The sequence below is a fragment of the Eubalaena glacialis genome, chromosome 15 (assembly GCF_028564815.1).
Source record: "Eubalaena glacialis isolate mEubGla1 chromosome 15, mEubGla1.1.hap2.+ XY, whole genome shotgun sequence".
Lineage (NCBI taxonomy): Eukaryota > Metazoa > Chordata > Mammalia > Artiodactyla > Balaenidae > Eubalaena > Eubalaena glacialis.
Window position 1 is genome coordinate 73269386 of NC_083730.1, and position 18558 is coordinate 73287943.

At 45.3% G+C, this 18558-nt stretch overlaps 1 protein-coding gene across 1 annotated transcript in view; it reads left to right on the forward strand.

Moving 5' to 3' along the window:
- Positions 1 to 14909: 14909 nt before the first annotated feature.
- Positions 14910 to 18558, forward strand: part of RNF185 (ring finger protein 185) — a 29017-nt gene continuing 25368 nt past the window's right edge. Inside the window, exon 1 of the mRNA XM_061169706.1 lies at positions 14910 to 15043. The gene's annotated coding sequence lies outside the window, so the exon portion shown is untranslated. The remainder of the gene's footprint in view (positions 15044 to 18558) is intronic.

An 18558-nucleotide genomic window follows, 5' to 3' on the forward strand; every position in this document is an offset into this window, starting at 1 on the left:
CTCAGTCTCCTCATCTGTAAGAACGGGCATACTCACAGCAGCCACTTCACAGGACTCTCAGCACAGTGCCTGGCATTCGAAACACTGTTACTGACGGCTCAAGACACCCCTGGGCAGGAAGCAATTTACCCAGAAGAAAGCAAGTCTCAAAGGTGTTGGGGCCACAGCCTCTGTGACAGCGAGTCCTGGTTAGGCCACTGCCTGGCTATGTGACTGCAGGTTTGTCCCTGCCTTTCTCGGAGCACGGTTTCCTCCTCTGTACAGTGAGGGGTACAGTGGAGCTGACCTTTGAGGTGTCTTCCTGCTTGGGCCCCAAAGGGAGGCAGGCTGGGGCCTGCCCGGGCCTCAGGGGAGGGTGTCACTGGGTTTTCCCTTCAGATTAACCAGTGGCCACGTCAGTGAGCCTACAGGACAGGCTCCAGAGCCCTGCCTCCCAGCGGGGTGCCCCTCAGCAGCCTCGGAACGGAGGAGGTCGGGAGCCAAACCAGCAGGACAGGACAGGGCCAGCTGAGCCCTGCAGACAGAGGGGCCGAGGCTTTTCTCTGGGTCCCCACCCGTCTGGGGTGGGACAGGGTGCACAGTGGGTGACAGTGGGGAGTGCAGGGTGGGGGTCCGTGGGAGAAGGCGTTCCCTCCTCCCTCCCTCCCTGTCAGACTGTTTATCCCTGTCTATCTCCATCCGTCCCCACAACCCTTTGTCTCCTGGCTCCTCAACCATCCCTCTCTGGCTGTTAGTCGCTTTCCCTCTCTGATTCTGATTCTCATAATTTCTTTCTGTCTCCTCCATCCCCCCTTCCATCTTTCTCTGTCTCTTAACTCCCCATCTTATTCTCTCTCTCCATTTCTTTCTCTGTTTTTCTTTCCTGTCTCTCTTTACAGTTTTTCACTGAAGCCCCCCTTTTATCGTCTCTCTCTCGCTCTCACTCATTCCCTCTTTCTCTGTCTCTCACATTTTTCTGTTCTTTGTTCCTGTGTGTGTGTGTGTGTGTGTGTGTGTGTGTGTGTGTGTCTCCCTCTCTCCTAATCTTTTCCCTTCCTCCCTTCGCTGTCCCTCTCCCCCTCCACACACTGACCCCAGGACCCAGCGAACCCCACTCTTTCCTGTCCACATTTTCCCAGCCATGATCTCATCTGATGCTCACAACCCCTGCCCCTCCCTGGGGAGACAGGCAGGGCAGGGCTTCTCATCCCATTGTCGAGATGGATGGAGTGAAGCCCCAGAAGAGAGGTGACTTGCCCATAGTCACATAGTGGATTGGGGAGAAGCCAGGTCAGATGTCCCCTAGCCTGTGGGGAGGGCCTCCCATGGCTCTGGGAGATTCCCAGCTCCACAAGAGCCTGTCCACCTCAGTGCCTTCCTCCCCACTGCCTGGAGGGCACCCTCCCTCTGCCCAGTGGAGCTGGCCTCCTGGCCCCACCTGGAGGGCTCTCTGCAGCTTTCTGTGCCAGGAGAATGGGGCAGGCAGTGCCTACCTCCAGAGCATTCTGTATTCGTTCAAAAACAAATAGTAACTGAGAGTCTACTATGTGCCAGACACAGGGCAAGGCCCTTGACAGAGAGAGGAGGGGAGGGGGCACAGAGGATGCTAGTGTCACGGGATGGAGATGGAAGGCATCCCTGGGGGTAAGGCGTCTGGCAGTTCGGAGGAGCCAGGGCCTGGGTGTCGGTTGTGTCCTCTAGGAAGCTGCCACCATGACGGAGTTAGAAGAGCAAGGGATTTATGTCCATGGACATTTAGGTTGCTTCCATGTCTTGGCTATTGTAAATATTGCTGCTATGAACATTGGGGTACATGCATCTTTTTGAGTTAGAGTTCCCTCCAGATATAAGCCGAGGAGTGGAATTGCTGGATCATATGGCAACTCTATTTTTAGTTTTTTAATCAACACCTAGTAAAATATGAATAAAAGAGAGAGGGGAGAGATGGGGACTCAGAGACACTATGGAAGCCATTCTACCTAATCGAGCAACATTAGAAGCTGTGGTGGTTTGAAGATGTGCACAGTTTCTTTGATACTCCTCCCTTCACAAGGTGGAGCCTACCACCCCGCCCCTGTGTGAGCTGTACCTAGTCACTTGCCTCTAACAAAATGTGGCAGAAGTGACATTACTTCCTAGACTAAGTCACAAAAGGCATTATGGCTCCCTCCTTGCTCTCTCCTGGACCACTCTCTCTGGGGGTGTGGGTGACATGTCATGAGGACATTAATGAAGAGTCCTACATGGTGAGGAACTGAGGCCTCCTGTCAATAGCCATATGAGCGAATCACTTGGAACCAGATCCTTAAGCCCTAGTTAAGCCTTAGGATGAGTACACCCCCACCTGACCTTTTTGTTTTTTGGTAACAGTTTATTGAGATATAATTCACATGCCATATAATCCACCCATTTAAAGCATACAATTTAATGGCTTTAAGTACATTTATAGTTGTACAACCATTACCACTACCTAATTCCAAACATTTTGATCATTCCAAAAAGAGATCCTATAACCAGTAACAGTCATTCCATCTTCCTCCCTCCCCCAGCCCCAAGTAGCCACTCATCTACTCTATGTCTCTATAGAGTTGTCTATTCTGTACATTTCATATAAATGGGATCATGCAATATGTGGTTGTTTGTGACTAGCTTCTTTCTCTTAGCATAATGTTTTCAAGGTTCATCTGTGTTGTAGTATGTATCAGTACTTCATTCCTTTTTATGACTGGATAATATTCCATTGTATGGATAGACCACATTTTGTTTATCCATTCTTCAAGCTGATGGACATTTGTATTGTTTCCACTTTTTAGCTATAATGAATAATGCTTCTATAAACATTCATGTAAAAGTTTTTCTGTGGACATATGTTTTCATTTCTCTTGGGCACATACCTAGGAGTGGAATATGCTGGGTCATGTGATGACTCTAACCATTTGAGGAACTGCCAGACTGTTTCCAAAGTGGCTGCACCATTTCACATTCTCACCAGCAGTGTATGAGAATTCTGATTTCTCCACGTCCTTGCCATCCTAGTGGGTGTGAAGTGGTACCACATTGCAGTTTTTGTTTGCATTTCCCTGATGGCTAATGATGTTGAACATCTTTTCATGTGCTTATTGGCCATTTACATATTTTCTTTAAAGAAACTGGCAGACATTTTTGCTGTAACCTGGTGAGACCCTGAGCCAGAACCACTCAATTAAGAAGCTACTCTTGAATTTCTAACCTTCAGAAATTATGTGAGATAATAAATGTTTGTTGTTTTGAGACACTAAGTTTGGGGATATTTATTACACAGCAATACATAACTAACACAGAAGCACTCAAGAACATGTCATGAGTGACTACTATTAATGCTACTGAAAGTCCCAGCTAATGCAATAACACAAGAAAAAGAAATACAAATTTTCAAGTTTGGAAAAGAAGAAACAAAACTGTCATTGTTTGTAGATTGATTTTTCTACCTAGAAATTCCAGGTGTATCCAATACCTGGGGAAAGCAGTGTAGTGGAATATAATAAGCCCAAGCCAGACCCAGATTGGAGTCCTAGCTTTTCCCTTACTTTCTGTGTCATCTTGGGTAAGTCCTTTTACCTCTTTTGGCCTCATTGGTTAAATGGAGATAAGAATAGTACCTATGCCATGAGGATTAATGGGAGTGTATATAAAGTGTTTAGGGACTGACATATAATAGCCTTTGACAAGTGAGAGCTCCATTTTGGAGGGGATTTGAAGGCAGGAGCCAGGCAGAATTGCAATGTGATTGATTTGATGCCCAGTTCTTAAGCTGCAGAATGTGGGCTCTTTCCATTCCCCCAACTGACTCCAGCCTGCTAGTAGGATCCTAAGAGCCTCAGCAGATCCTTATCCACACCCTGGGTTCAACCCCTGGCTCCACTTCCCCTCACTGGGCAGCTTTGGGCAAATCACTTACCTTGGCTGAATACCCATGACATCATCTACTGATTGGAATGCTCATGCATCCCTACTTACTCACCTTTCTTACTTCTCAGGGGGTGTGGTGAGGATCAGAGAATGGAAAATGAGCTCACTGAGGGGAAAACCTCACAATAGGCTGCAAATAGCCCAAATGAGTCCTTCATGCAGCATGAGACCCCATCTCCAGAACTGTAGGGAAACCCAACAGCAACAAGGGGACAGAAAGGGCCCTGAAAGCCCTGTCTAGCTAGACATGGGGGCCACAACAGGCCTTGGGGTATAAGAGAATGATGCTGAGTGCAAGATTCACACCCTTCCCGTTCAGAATGCATTTGACATTTACATTCTCACCAAGCCCAAGTGGTAGAATTGCCTAATAAAATGTAGATGCCCAGTTAAATATGAATTTCAGAAATCAGGGAATCATTTTTAGTGTAAGTATGTGCCCCAAACACTGCAGTTATTTTTTTTGGTTATCTGACATTCTAATTTAACTGGGAGTCTTGTGTTTTTACTCACTATACCTGGTAACCCTACCCAGCAGTGGGGTGAGGAGAAGCAGGGCAGCAACTCTTCACCCCACTTCACACTGGAGGCACAGGGAGGCTCTGCTGATTACCCACCCTTCCATCCCACCCAGGGCTCTTTGGCTGAGGTTGAAACCTGGGTTGTTTGTTGGCTCTAACTCAGAGAACTTAGCTCACATCCCCTCCTTCCTTTTTGGGGCTGGCCTGGCCCTTGGGGCCTGGGGAGGCCCTGGGAGTCTAACTCACTCAACAGGATGAAGAGGGCGGGTCAAGAGGCCCAGAGGGAGGTCTGACAGAAGAATTTGGCCCCTGGTAGACTAAGTAATAAATCTCCATTTCTCCAGCCAAGAACCCAAGTTCTCAAGCACTGTTATTTATTTATTTATTTATTTATTTATTTATTTATTTATTTATTTATTTATTTAAAATTTTTGGCTGCGTTGGGTCTCTGTTGCTGCATGCGGGCTTTCTCTAGCTGCGGTGAGCGGGGGCTGCTCTTTGTTGAGGTGCGCGGGCTTCTCATTGTGGTGGCTTCTCTTGTTGCAGAGCACGGGCTCTAGGCGTGCGGGCTTCAGCAGTTGTGGCACGTGGGCTCAGTAGTTGTGGCTCGCGGGCTCTGGAGCACAGGCTCAGTAGTTGTGGCGCACGGGCTTAGTTGCTTCGCAGCATGTGGGATCCTCCCGGACCAGGGCTCGAACCCATGTGCCCTGCATTGGCAGGCGGGCTCCTGACCACTGCGCCACCAGGGAAGCCCTCAAGCACTGTTTTATATGTGAATTTGCCCAAGGACAGCAGCAGAGGGGAGTTAGAGCTAGGACTAGACCTTGAGCTTCTTGACACCCAGGCTCTCCTTGTTGGTCTGGGATCTGGACAAGAGGGCCCAGGGAGGAGCCCTCTCACGCCCAGACCAGAGAGATGGGAGCAGAAAGGCCTGTGGGACAGCAGGGAGGGCCCTCCCAGAAGCTCCCCCGATTTTGGTCCCTCCTCTGCTATCACCTAGTGGGCATCTAAAGCCAGCGCCTCCTAGGGAAACTCCTCAACAAGGAAGGCTGTCTTTGTGCCTTTCCCGTCCCTTCTGGTACCTGCCTGGTCACATTCACTGTGTGACACTGAAAAGCCCTTTGCCTCTCTGGCTTTCATTTTCTCTCTTAGAATAAGGATTCTCCAAATGGCAACAGGTCTAATCTTTCTAAAACACAAGCCTGGAATTCCCCGGGCGAGGGGTTGGGGTGGGTCTCCATTATTAGGACTTGGCGCTTTCACTGCCCAGGCCCGGGTTCAATCCCTAGTTGGGGAACTAAGATCCCGAAAGGGCACGGCCAAAAAAAGAAACCACACACAACCACACACAAGCCTGGCCAGGTCAGTCCCCTGACCCTCTCTGGCCTTCAGGTTGAAGCTTGTCATGACCTGCAGAATCTGGGCCTGGCTGACCTCACTAGATCCCCACTTCTCTGCTCCAGCCACACAGAACTACTTTCATTTCTTCAATCACGAGGTCCTCTTAGGGCCTTTGCACACACTGTTCCCTTTACCTAAAATACTTCCCTCTTCTTCACCTGGGCTTGTTCCTACTCATCTTTCAAGTGTTGGTTTAATCACCTCCTCCAGGAGGCCCTCCTCCCTGACTCCCACAACCCAGGATGGGCTCACGGCAGGGAGGGGGTGTGCTGCTGGAGTCTGGGGCACCCAAACACTGCTCAACATGCCACAGCAGCACCCCCATTCAGGACAGGGGACTGGGGGGGCAGGCACTGTGGAAGCCACGGGCTCAGGGTTCAAATTGACCCGATTTCCCATCCCACTCTGCCACGGTTGGGCAGTGTAAACATCAGCCAATGATTCCACCTCTCCAAATCCCAATTTTATTTTGTTTTATCTTATTTATTTATTGGCCGAGCCGCGACGCACCACTGGACAGCCAGGTAAGTCTCCAAGAGTTGCATTTTCTTTTTTGGCCATGCCATGCAGCTTGCGGAATCTTAGTTCCCCGAACAGGGATTGAACCCCAGGCTCCCTGCAGTGGAAGCATGAAGTCCTAACCACTAGACCATCAGGGAATTCCCTGAGTCCCAATTTTACAGGTGAATAAATCAGATCTGTCTACACCAGTGCTGAACAATAAAACTCTAATGCAAGCGACGAATGTAATTTAAAATTTTCTAGCCACAGTTTAAAAAAGTAAAAGAAACAGGTGAGCTTAATTTTAATGATACATTTTATGTAATCCATGTGCAAAGTATTATTTCAGCATGTAATCAATACTTTAAAATTATTATTATTTTTTTTAAATAAATTTATTTATTTGTTTTTGGCTGTGTTGGGTCTTCGTTGCTGCATGCAGGCTTTTTCTAGTTGCAGTGAGCGGGGGCTACTCTTCGTTGTGGTGCACGGGCTTCTCATTGCGGTGGCTTCTCTTGTTGCGGAGCACAGGCTCTAGGAGCACGGACCTCAGTAGTTGTGGCACGTGGGCTCAGTAGTTGTGGCTCGTGGGTTCTAGAGCGCAGGCTCAGTAGTTGTGGCGCACAGGCTTAATTGCTCTGCGGCATGTGGGCTCTTCCCGGCTCAGGGCTTGAACCTGTGTCCCCTGCATTGGCAGGCAGATTCTTAACCACTGCACCACCAGGGAAGCCCAATACTTTTAAATTATTAACGAACTATTTTACATTCTTTTTTTCATACTAAGTCTCTGAAATCGGTGTGTATTTTATACTTACAGCGCATCTAAATTTGGATTCCACATTTCAAGCGCTCAGTAGCCACATGAGGCTAGAGGCCTCTGAATTGGACAGCACGGCTCTGTCTTGATCTGTGTGGTGGTTACGCAAGTGTGTTCATATGTAAACATTCGTGCAGCGAAACACTTAAGACTTTGACCTTTTTTGTATGCAAATTATATCTAGTCTTGAGAAAAAAAAAAATTCCCGGGTTTCTGGCCTGATTGTGGGTGGACAAAGGGCGAGGCGATTTCCTGGGGTGTGGGAGCCAAGGTGACAGATGGGGTGCAGGGTGGGGGAAAATGAGAGTCTGAGGATCTTGGTCCCTTTAGGTCTTTGTTGCTCCCGGGCCCTGGGAAAGTTTCCAGTCACCCAACCAGGAGCTGTGCAAACCTCGGCTGCCCCCTGGTGGCCAGGTAGCAGGTGGCAGGCAATTGTTGACCTTGGTGCCTGGGCCTTCTCCCCACACCTGAGAGGGGGTCATGGTGTCACTCAAACTTCTCTCCTAGACCTCACAGTCCTGGCCATGGGCATCGCTTCTACCTAGGATTGCTTGATTAGCAAAAAATAAAAGTCACCATGTTAAATTTGAATTTCAGATAAATGACAAATAATTTTTAGTATAAATATGTACCATTCATTGTTTATGTAAAATTCGGATTTCACTGAGCATCCTGTATTTTATTTGGTCACCCAACTTCTAGCTCATCCTCCAGGACTCGGAAGCACAAAATACAGTTCTACTTTGCTGTGTGACGTTCGTCATATTCCTTCAGTTTCCTCCTCTGTAAAATGGCCGATAATTCTTTCCTCAACGAACTATTAAGAGGACTCACTGAGATGGGAATTCCCTGGCTGTCCAGTGGTTAGGACTCGGCGCTTTCACTGCTGGGGGGCTGGGGTTCGATCCCTGGTCGGGGAACTAAGATCCCACAAGCCGTGTGGCACAGCCAAAACAAAACAAAACAAACAAACAAACAAAAAAAAAACAGGACTCACTGAGAAAAATGTAAGAAAAAAAATCTCCGTATAACGCCTGGCACATGGTACACCCTGAGTGAATATTCCTCCCTTCCTTCCTGAGCTCCCAGAGGTGCAGGGCAGAGATGGGCTGCCAGATGAGTACCCCACCTCCCTCCCCACACTGCCCAGGGTTTGGACCCCATGATTTCTTGGTGCCTTCTTGATTTTCCTCTCCTTCACTAGGAAACCTTCCTTGGTTTCCTAGACTTTTGTCCAAGCCTCATCTGTGTTGGGGATATTACAGAATCCTCTGGGAAGAGCCTAACTCCCAAGAATAGGGTCCTCCTTTCCCAGTTCTCAGAAGATTCCAGAATATAGCCCTGATACCATCTAGTGGCCATGTCCCTAAACAAATAATACCATCCAGACCTGAACCTGAGAAGTCAGGCTGGTTCACTCTGCCCTCGACCCAAGTGAGACGCTGCCCTCGGCCAGCAGGGCTGCCATGTGGGCAGAGCCCTAGGCCAGGCCTTGGCGGAAGGCAGAAGAAACGGACCGTGAGCTGTCCTGGGACAGAAGGATTGATGGCAGGGGTGCAGTGGACTTCAGCCCAACCTTAGAACCCATGCACAGAGAATAAGAGGAGCCTGAGGCTCAAGGTTAGGTGACATGCCTGAAGGTACACAGCAAGGATTTGCACATTTGCTCTGGGTTGGGTAACCAATGAGGCCATGCTTCTAACAGGCCCACCTCCTCCGAGGAACAGTTGGAGTTGAAGAGGACTGGGGGGGCTTTCTCTGGCTTATTCTCCATTCTGTTTGCATACATGGTCTTTCTCTCTGAGCCTCCTGGACCCACGGGGGGAGACTAACCCCAGCCTGGGGTTGGGATGGGGATGGGCCAGGCTCAGGGAACCTTCTCCCCCATGTCAGGTGAGGAGACCAAAGGAAAAAGTGATGCCACCTCCTCACCACCTACCCAAGCTGGACTGGTTCCTGGGATCCTGGAATCTTCTCTCCCTGCATTGAACAGAGGAAAACACTGAGGCCCAGAGAAGGGCAGGGATCTGTGAGCCTTAACAGATCACATAGGTCAGAAGGTCCCCTAGAATCCTTGCCTCTCCTCACCCGGCAGATATACACCTGTGAGGCCTCAGGTCCTTAATCACACTTTTCTCCTTCACAATAACTTGCCCTTTCCCACTATTCAACCTTGCTGGCCCCCCAAAACCCTTGACACAAGTCCCCACTCCCTCTGAGGCTCTGCAATGGCCTCTTACTTGTCTTGTGCTCCTAATCTCCACCCCTTCCCTCTGCACTCTGGAGAAGATCTGATTGCCTCTGCATGGACTCCCGCTCCCCCTTGCCCCTACCCTTTCTTTCCTTCCAGCCCCATCCCTCCCTCTGTCGCTTCATAGACCCTACTCTCTGGCGCAGGGTGGCAAGGCAGCATTTTAACAGGAGGAGGTTTGTTGGCAGATTCCAAATGAACCTGATTCTTACCAGCTGTGTGGCCTTGGATACGCTGCTTAACTTCTCTGGGCCTCTAGCTCCCCTTGTGTAATAATACTTGTTTCAAATTTTGGGGGTAAGGATTAAACTGCATAAAGCCCTTAGCACTGTGTGTGACACGTTAATAAACATTCAATAAATATTAGCTGCCATTATTAGTATGCGTGTTATTATTAGTCTTGGAGGAATAACTGGAGAGGAGGTGAGGGGGTGGGGGAAAGTTAGGGCTATTAACATGAGAACCCTTGGGATGCTCAGAGCAAGCAGAGGAAGACATCAGAACATTTCTATTTATTTTATTCTTCCCCACAGGAGTGAATATTTTTTATTTAGCACAGTTTGCTGTAGGCATCAAATACTATTAAATCCATGCTGGGTCCTAGCAGCATAAATGCAACATCACCAACAGGGCTTCTGGGGTCTGTAAGTACCTTAATGTGCTAAGCAGAGAAGATATTACTTGATATATTTTTGAAGCTGAAGTGCTTCCAAGTTTGGTAGTTCCAATTCTGTTATGTCTTGGGAACATTTTTAATAGCAAGAACATGAAGAAATAAACAGTGCTGGTTCCCTTACGTTAAAGTTTCAGGAACGTTTCCAGAAGAGACCATGAGAATGACCTCATTTCTGACAAAGGAAAAGTTGAACTCTCGCCTTTAGTCTGCCTCATGAACCCAAGAAAAGAACAAAGGGGAATACAATCAGCACGTTGTCTTAATTGGAGCTGTTGGCTTTAATATCTTTTCATAACGATGGTGCTCTGTGACTTTTCAAAGGAGGTAGCAGCTCAAGCAGGAATTTTATTTTATTTTATTTTATTTTTATTGTAGTATAGTTGATTTACAATGTTGAGTTAATTTCTGCTGTACAGCAAAGTGATTCAGTTATACATATATATTATTTTTCATATTCTTTTCCGTTATAGTTTAGAACAGGGTATTGAATACAGTTCCTTGTGCTACATAGTAGGACCTTGTTGTTTATCTGTCCTATATATAATAGTTTGCATCTCAAGCAGGAATTTTTTAAAGTACACTGAGAGCTCTCAGTGCTAAGCCTGTTCCATATCCTCACAACAACCTTCTGAGGTAGGAATAAATCTTTGCATTTCAACAGGTGAGGAAATGGGGGCTTCTGTAGGTGAAACTGATGTCTGAAGTCACATAGCTAGTGAGCATGGGATCTTTGAATGCTCTCCAATCAGAGACCACCAGAAACACACCCGTGGTTGAACAAGTTGGGTTTATTATTTGTTACAGCAAAGTGAGGGATGTGAACTATGAGGAATGATAGGGCATCTCAGTAACAGAGTCTTAGGAAGGACATTTAGGATTTGGGCTTGTGTGTGGTAATTTGGGGGAGGGCTTAAGGAAGCAGTGTTTCCAATTAAGAAATGGGCAGAAGACCTAAATAGACATTTCTCCAAAGAAGACATACAGATGGCCAATAGGCACATGAAAGGATGCTCCACATCATTAATTATTAGAGAAATGCCAATCAAAACTACAATGAGTAGTTGTAGTTAGAATGGCCATCATTAAAAAGTCTACAAATAATACATGCTGGGGAGGGTGTGGAGAAAAGGGAACCCTCCTACACTGTTGGTGGGAAAGTAAGTTGGTGCAGCCACTATGGAAGACAGTTTGGAGGTTCCTCAAAAGCCTAAAAATAGAGTTACCATATAATCCAGAAATCCCCCCTGGGCATATATATGGAAAAGACAAAAACTCTAATTGAAAATATATATGCACCCCAGTGTTCATGGCAGTACTATTCACAATAGCCAAGACATGGAAGCAACCTAAATGTCCATTAACAGATGAATGGATAAAGATGTGGTATATATATATATATAAATATATATACACAATGGAATATTACTCAGACATTAAAAAGAATGAAATATTGCCATTTGCAGCAACATGGATGGACCTAGAGATTATTATATTAAGTGAAGTAAGTCAGGCAGAGAAAGACAAATATTATATGATATCACTTATATGTGGAATCCAAACAAATAATACAGATCAACTTAACAAAACGGAAAGACTTACAGACAAAGAAAATAAACTTATAGTTACCAAAGGGGAAAGGGGAGGGCGAGGGATAAATTAGGAGTATGGGATTAATAGATACACACCACTATATATAAAATAGATAGGGAATTCCCTGGTGGTCCAGTGGTTAGGACTCCACGCTCTCACTGCCGAGGGCCCGGGTTTGATTCCTGGTTGAGGAACTAAGATCCCACAAGCCTCGTAGTGCTGCCAAAAAAATAAATTCTAAAGATTTTTAAAATAAAATAAAATAAACAAAAAGGATTTACTGTATAGCACATGGAACTATATTCAATACCTTGTAATAACCTATAATGGAAAAGAATCTAAAAATAAATAAATAAATTTTTTAAAAAAGAAAAGAATCTGAAACTGTACATTTGAAACTAACACAATATGGTAAATCAACTATAGTTAAATAAATAAGGAAGCCGGGTTTTATCTGGATCAGATGCTGTCTATGACGGGGTACCTTGGTAAATCTTATCTAGAACGCGGGAAGACTAGACTGAGACTAAAGCTGTAATTGGTGAAGAAGCAGCAATCTCTATATGAGCTAGGTTAGGGAAATACTTGGTCATTTTTGTGCTTTGGACAATGCTCTTGCTTTGTCTGGTTCAGACATGATTATGGAGAGGTCTTTATATTGTCCTGATCCATCACAGTCACAGAGCAGCCTTGTCTGATGTTGATGTTCTGTGTTCTGTTTTTATGCTCAACAGGAGAACACCAAGGCCTTCCTGTAAGTGCCAGGCTAGCTCCTGGGTATCAGGGGTTGCTTTTCTGTTTCTCAGAGCCTGGACTCAAATCCAGGTTCATGTGACTAGAAACATCCCTGTGTCCACAGGAACTTGAAGAGAAGTCTGGCAGATGAGGAATTTCATCTATGAGTTTATTTCATCTACTACCTTCACCCCTTACTCAGACCCAACCCCTAAGACAGTCCCTGGGATAATTGCAGGCACTTAATAAATGCTTGTTGAATTCATGAAACAATGAAGATGGGTGTTAAGCACTCTAGAGAACGGGACTTCCCTGGTGGCGCAGTGGTTAAGAATCTGCCTGCCAGTGCAGGGGATACGGCTTCCATCCCTGGTTGGGGAAGATCTCACATGCTGCAGAGCAATCAAGCCCGTGCACCACAACTACTGAGCCTGCACTCTAGAGCCCACGAACCACAACTACTGAAGCCCGTGCACCTTAGAACCCGTGCTCCGCAGCAAGAGAAGCCACTGCAATAAGAAGCCCGTGCACCGCAATGAAGGGTAGCCCCCGCTCACCCCAACTAGGGAAAGCCCACGTGCAGCAACAAAGACACAGCCAAAAATAAATTTAAAAAAAAAAAGAACTCCAGAGAACAATGTCTGGGTGCAAATTGCAGCTCTGTCACCTATCAGTATGTCATCTGAAAACTGTTAATTAAATGATAAAATTGCATAAACTTTTAAAAGTTTTCCTTTACCCATTTGTAAAGCAGAGGTAATCACCAAAACCATTTGCCGGGCTGCTGTGAGGATCAAATGAATCATTGTGTGGTGTGTGCTTAGGTAAGCTCGGTAAATGTTAGCTATTAATATTTTCAAGCCAAGTAGCCCATTAGTTTTGTGATTGTATGTTTGATATTTTTCCTGCTAGGCATGAAAGCAAAGATCTTGTCTTGTTTCCTACTGCATCACCAGTGCTCAGCACATAAATTAATGTTTGATAGGTAAATAAGTAAATTGGCTAGAACCAAGGCACTCCCCTCATTCTGGGGGTAAATTTTAATTTTTATATCATTGTCCATTGAAATAAAAATGCACAATGTGAGAGCTGTTTCAGTTTTATTTGGGGACTTACTGACGACTATAGCCCAGGGGGAGACAGCCTCTTAGACAGTTTTGAGGAACTGCTCCAAAGAGGTGGGCGAGGTTGGTTTATATGTGATTTTGGAGAAGGGGTATGTGCAATCAAGCACACATCTCAGTAGAAGGTTGCTGTGAGTCACGAGGAACACATATCTCAGTTAATGACATTAGTGTCTTTCTAGGTATGAAAATATGCAAGAAATTGGGCTCCTAAAATTTTCTCCTGAAAATATCTAACCATCTGAAGACCTGTTCTGCCAGTTTTCCCAGAGCACAGAGTGCCTCATTCCTGATCTTCGCCCCTGAACTCCTTTCATTGTGTGTTGAAGGTCAGAGACTACGGTGGCTAATGACTCAATCCTTGTAGAACCGGGTGTCAAGAGACCTTCTTTAGTTGGCATCTGAAACTTAAAGAAAAGTTGCAAAAATTATGTAAGGAACTTCCATATACCTTTCACCTAGATTCACCACTTGCTTACATTTTGCCTCATTTGCTTAAATCATGCTCTCAATTTTTATACACCTGAATTTTTTTCTGAATCATTTGAAATTAAGTTGGAGACATTGTGCCCTTTTACCCCTAAATACTTCAGTGAATATTTCCTAAGAACAAGGGAGTTCTCTTAACATAACCACAATACAATGATCAAATGTAGAAATTTTAACATTGATACCCAACCCCTAAACCACGATCCATATTCAAATTTCGTCCCTTCCAGGAGGCACATGATATTTACTTGACCTATAACTGGTGATGTTAACTCTGATAATTTTGATTCACTTGTTCTGCGAGGTTACACCTCTGTGAAATTCCTATTTTCCCTTTGCAATCAATAAGTAATCTATGGGAGACCCTTACTGTGTAACCATCCTGTTCCTCTAGCTTTACCGTCCATTACTGATTTTCTAACTCCGTCATATCTGCTAGTTGTCATTCTACTAAAAGGAAGAATTTCCCCTTCTCCCCCATTTATTTAATCACTTCTTTATTTATATCAGTAAAGAGTCATTGGGTTATAATTTTATTCAGTTATATTCTGTTACTATCATTATGTATTTTGCTCAAATTGCCCAGATTTGGCCAGTGGGATCTCCTTCAAGTTAGCTCCTGTGTCCTATGACATATTCCCATCATTCTGATTCCCATCATCCTTACACTCCGTTCCAACAAAAATGTTGCAAGCACGTCTGGGGCTTTCCATGCCCGGACTTAGGCTTTTTAAAAAGCTGCCAAACGGTCCCTGTGTTTTTCCGCTTCCTGCCAGCAGGCGGAACCTTAGAGCCCAGTATCTGGGGCCGAAGCACAGCGGCGCGGACCAACCTTTTCCGGTTGTGGCCGGAAGTCCCCGGAGAGCGGCGGCTCTGAGTCAGCTGACCAGGGTCCGCGTAGGCGGAATCTGAAGTCCGGCTGGCCGGACTGACCCAGCTAAGGGACTGGCTGGGCGGCCGACGGACGGACAGGCTGGGGCGGCCTCGGCGGCGTTAGCTGAGCAGGGGCAGGTACATGAGGGGTTGGGGCGGCAGGTGGGGGCCGTCCAGGTTGAGGGACGCGGGCGGGGACCGGGTTCCGCCTTCAGCAGGCCCACGGGCTGCGACACCTGAACCCAGGAGCACAGAGACAACAAGTCCGGCTCTGGCCCGGGCCATTCGCCCCAGAAGGGAGGTCAGGCTTGTATTGTGGGCTTTCGTCCAGTGATTACAGTTTGGGGAAACGGAGGCCCCAAGTAGGGAAAAGGCCCCCACAAGCTGTCCTTTCCAGGTAGGGACTCACTCTAACTCTGACTTCCAGTCGAGGCCCCTCTCTCATGTGGAGGTGCTTTTAATGAGTTTGCCCCGAGTGGAGAGGCCGAGGCCCGGAAGCGCGCTGAATAGAGTTGGGCTTGGGAGTAAGAGGCCTGACTTTGAGACTTCGTCGCCGACAGCCAGTTGTGCTTTATGGGCCAAATCCTTTCCCTGTGTCGGGCCTCAGTTTCCTCATTTGTAAAACAGGGCAATGTATCTCTAAATATGGTTCTCACAGCCTCTGCTTTGAAACGCCCTAGGGTGCATACTTCACAGTGCAGGACTCAAATAAGACTCTGATTTAGAATCTGGGTCGCAACCAGGGAAACTACATTTTGAATATACTCCTCGGGGGTCCTCTGCATACCGATGTTTGAAGCCCACTGATCTTAAGTGCTTTCTTGCTGTGAGTTCTAGATATGCATTCTTTGCTTTGAGGCAGCTGGAACTTGTTCAGGATCTTTGGGGGGCGGGGGCGGGGGGGGCTGGCGAGAATGTTTAGCCCAGAAAAGAGAGCAATGGAAGGGAAAACAAAACAAAAAAATCTCATCAAAAACAGAAAAGATTGTTATGGTGAAGAGGGCTTCCACTTCATCTTTGCGGTTGAAAGAGGCAGAAACTAGGATCAATAGGTGGATTCTACAGGAAGACAAAATTTTGATTTAATAGAAGAACTTAATGCTGGCCACAGGTCACCAGCAATGGAATGGATTGCCTCCAGAGGTAGTGAACTCCCTGTCAAAGGAGTTATTAGATGGAGGTCCTTTTCAACTTGAAAGTGTCTAATTCTGAGTACTTTGAGTCTTTCTGGTGCTGCCTTCTTTTTTTCTGCCCTCTTTTCTTGACATCTCCATCCCCCCAGCCTACATCTCCAGAAGTGAGGCCAGTGGGTTTGAACTTATGTAATCTCTTCCTTGTCCTGTGTACCATCCTTCTTTTCAAGGACTTTGGAATGGCCCATCTGATAAGGGCTCCTTAAATGTTTGTTGAATGAATAACTAAGCAGGGTCCCCACCCCATCAGTTTGTAGCTTATTTTCTTGGAATAACTTGGAAATGAATCTGAAGACTTTGATGAGGAGAAGCCAGTGAACTCTTTGGACTCACAGAGCTGAGGAATATGGGTTGGAAGGAGGCTGTTCAAGCCAGCCTCCCCCAGCTCCAGGACATAAATCCCTCTTTAATCCTCTCTCCAGCAGTGTGTTGTTATAGATGTTGTGTCTACTGAGAGAGTTTTTGCAATCTGTTGGCTAACTTCATCAACATTTAAAACCAGTCCTGTGATGGACTTGACTTGCCAGTTCATCCTCACGTGTAATCTGCAGATAATGCTTCTAGCATGTCTTTAGTTTTCTAATTAAACATCAGAGCTCCTTATTTTGTGATTTACAAAACTCCAAGCAGATCACTTTTTAGAAACCTGTTAGAATGCTTACGTTGCCCTATAGAACAGAGGTTCCATATTGACCCAATCCTGCTGGAATGCCCCTACCAAAAAAAGGTTGGGTTTGAGCCAAGACTTCCTGCCTGTGTTTATCTTCCTCTCTTTTTTGTTTGTGTTTCCTAGGATGTAAAAAAAGTTGTGAAATGCTTATTCAGATATTATCCAGGTGTTGAGTAAAATGATTGTAATTTAGTGGTGTCTTTAAAACTTCTCAATCTGAAATTTTCCTCTTAAGAAAGTACCTAAATCAGCATTTTAGGAAAATCGAACCAAGTTTCTATAAATAAGGTTTTATTGGAACACAGCCACACCCTTTAATTTATATACTGTTTTTGGCAGCAGAGTTGCCCCAAAGACCATATGGTCCGCAAAGTCTAAGGTATTTAATGTACAGTGCTTTTCAGAAAAGAAATTGCCAACCCCCTGACCTGCACCATGTACTTTCTTTTTTACTTTTTATTTTGAAATAATTTTAGACTTCCAGAAATAATACACAAACTTCCTGTATACTCCTTACCCAACTTTCCCTAATGTTAACATTTACATAACCATAACATTGTCTAATAAATTTAACATAAATACAGTACTACTAACTAAGCTATAGGCTTTATTTAAGTTTTGCCATTTGTCCCACTAATGTCCTTTTTCTGCTCCAGGATCCAATCCAGTTTCCCACATTGCATTTAGTATCAAGTCTCCTTAGTCTCTTAAATCTGAGACAGTTCCTCAGCCTTTTTTGTCTTTCATGACTAAACTTTTGAAGAGAACTGGCCAATTATTTTGTAGACTGTCTCTCAAATTTATTTTTTTGAGGTAGAATTCACATATAAAATTCACCATTTTAAAGTGTGAATGTTGACAAAGTTATGCAACCATCACCACTGTCTTAGTTCCAGAACATTTTCATCTTCCGAAGAAGCGCTGTACATGTTAGCAGTTTCTCCCTAGTCTCCCCTCTTCCCAACCCCTGGCAACCACTAATCTGGAATCACATGTATGTGGCCTTTTATGTCTGGCTTCTTTCATTAAGCGTAATGTTTTTGGGGTTCATCCATGTCATAGCATATGTAAGTACTTCAGTCCTTCTTATGGCTGAGTAATATTCCACTGTAGGGATATACTGTGTTTTGTTTATCCATTTGTCAGTTGATTGACATTTAAGTTGTTTCTGTCTTTTAGTTGTTATGACATGCTGCTCTGAACATTCATGTACAAATTTTTGTTTGAACATATTTTCAGTTCTCTTAAATGTGTTTACGTAGGAGTGAACTTGCTGGGTCATATGGCAACTCTATTTTTAACTTTTTGCCTGCCGAACTGTTTTCCACAGCAGCTCACCATTTTACATTTTCTTTCTTTTTTTTTTAATAAATTTATTTATTTATTTATTTTTGGCTGTGTTGGGTCTTTGTTGCAGAGCACTGGTTCTAGGCACATGGGCTTCAGTAGTTGCGGCACACAGGCTTAGTTGCTCCATGGCATGTGGGATCTTCCTGGACCAGGGATTGAACCCATGTCCCCTGCATTGGCAGGCGGATTCTTAACCACTGCGCCACCAGGGAAGTCCACCATTTTACATTTTCATTAGCAATATATGAGGATTCCATTTTCTCCACACCCTCTTCAACATTTGTTATTGTCCTTTATTATTATTATTTTTTTCTACCCTAGTGGGTGTGAAGTGGCATCTCATTGTAGTTTTATTTGCATTTCCCTAAGGCTAGATGGTGTTGAACAGCTTTTCACGTGCACGTTGGTCATTTCTTCTTTGGAGAAATGTCTATTCAGAT